Here is a 2,310-nt window from a genome sequence, read left to right on the forward strand (position 1 = left end):
ATATACACGACGGGCTTTTTTAGTTTTAACCAACAAGCTGTCGCCATTTTTATCATTGTTTTGCTCCCAGGTCAGCTGTAATTGAGCAGACTTATGATCAAAGGTGTTCCAGCCATGACCAACCTATTTTTATATTCAAGACCACATTATTCAAAGCATCCTTTCCATTTTAAGATGGCAGAGTGAGATTTGTTGGAGAGCAAGACATTTTTAGCAAATCAAGCAATTGTCCTCAGTATGACTATAAGCTGTATCTGGTAGTGGAGCCTTGGTTCGGAAGTTCCAGGGTTTTGAAGAGTGTAGAATCACTTCTTAGCCACTATTGTTCCCTGTCAGAGCTCCCAGCTGTAGGTTAATTAGCATATAAATCGAGATCAGCTGTGAATATGGGAAGTCTTAGCACTCGACCCGAGTCAGAGTTACGTTGAAATCGTGAGATGCAACATGGTAGAAGTGAATTATTTTGGCAGATATATTTATTGAATCAATGGTAAATATATCACTAGACGCTGAGCGGATGAGCAGACAACAAACCGTCAACGGCCAGGACGAACTAGTTAAGTTGACGCACTACAGCTATCATCTGTAGTCATGACATGCGCAGATGAAACTATACAGCTATCTAAAGAACAATATGATTTACTGCCCCGGGCAAGTTGTCCGGCCGGATAATGATGATGGAGTGGTTCCTTCCCCCATTGACTGTTTCCCCATTCTTTATCAGTAGCGCATCTGGCATTCTTACCGCCGTTGCCGGACAAATTTCGTCTGCTATTTTCATAGTTGTGCTATTAAATACAGTACGTCCATAAGATATATCATCTCCAGACGAATAATGCATTTAATTTGCCTTTTCGCGATGTATTTACATTAAGTATGATACACAGATAAATAAATAAGTAAAGTGGAAACTGAACCGGTGTGTTAAAACAGAATGACTCTCCTCAGACACCACAAGATATGCTTCAACACACGAATTCATTTAAAGTATCTTGCAAACCAAATACAAAAACGAAATACAATAATGTTTCCTGGTTGATTTTTTTTTCCTCCGGTTTTGTTGGAACTTTGCATGCGTAGCGGGCTTGCTACCTGCAGCCTATGGTACAATACTGTTTGTTCTTTTCAACTATCTAAAATTTTCCTGATTATTCTAACTGTACCAAGGAGGCAAACCTTTTGTAACAGCTCTACTGGACACTCTATTCCGATTTCTTTTATATTCTTCTTGTTACCTTCTGATACTATCTCCAAGGACCCAAAAATAATTGGCACTATCTTCACCTTCTTCATTTTCCATAGCCGGGCTATTTCATACCTAAGAGGATTGTATATGTTTATTTTAAATCTTGACTGTTTGTGGGTCAAAAAGGCACACAACATCACTTACATAGCACATGTGGTTCACCTTGTCACAACCACTAGGTCCGACTTGTTATACTCTAGCACCCGAGCTGTTTGGATTGAGAAACCCCACAGGATTTTGCAGATCTCCGACTCCGCCACTCTTTACGGTTTGTGCTCACACCACGTCTTGCCTTTCTCTAGACCCCACTTTTCACATAGTTTCCAATGTATCACTTTCGCTACCTCATCGTGTCACTACAACGTATGGGCTTTGGGCAAGTCTAGGGCATTCATTCTCGATATGAGCAATGGTTTCGTCCATTCTATTACAGATGCGGCACAGTGGAGACACTTGCTCATTCCTAAGGTTGGCCCTCCAATTTGTGGCTAGAGCTTGGTCTTGCACTGCCCGTATCGTGAACGGAAAGAACTGAAAGAGAAAGCATGAAATATTTTAATAATAATAATAATTATAATCCTTTCTTCTATAGGCACAAGGCCTGAAATTTTGCGGGAGGTGGTAAGTCGATTATATCGATCCTAGTGCTCAACTGGTACTTATTTCATCGACCCCGAAAGGGTGAAAGGCAAAGTCGACCTCGGCGAAATTTGAACTCAGAATCTAAAGACAGACGAAATGCCGTTAAGCATTTTGCCCGGGGTGCTAACGATTCTGAAAGCTCGCTGCATTAAATAATAACAACAACAACAACAACAACAACAACAACTATTATTATTATTGTTATTATTATTATTATTATTATTATTATTATTATTATTATTATTGAGTGAGAGAGCAGTGCATGCCATCAAAGTGGCACTGGGGTGAAATATACGAAGCCCAGTATACCCATCATGACTACCCGTCTGATAAGGGTACACCAGGCACATGCATCACAACCATATGCGCGCGACATGGTGATCTCATATCAAGATAAACAGCGCATGACCTCGCAGGTGGGG

Source organism: Octopus bimaculoides, chromosome 10 (genome assembly GCF_001194135.2).
Source record: "Octopus bimaculoides isolate UCB-OBI-ISO-001 chromosome 10, ASM119413v2, whole genome shotgun sequence".
NCBI classification, from domain to species: domain Eukaryota; kingdom Metazoa; phylum Mollusca; class Cephalopoda; order Octopoda; family Octopodidae; genus Octopus; species Octopus bimaculoides.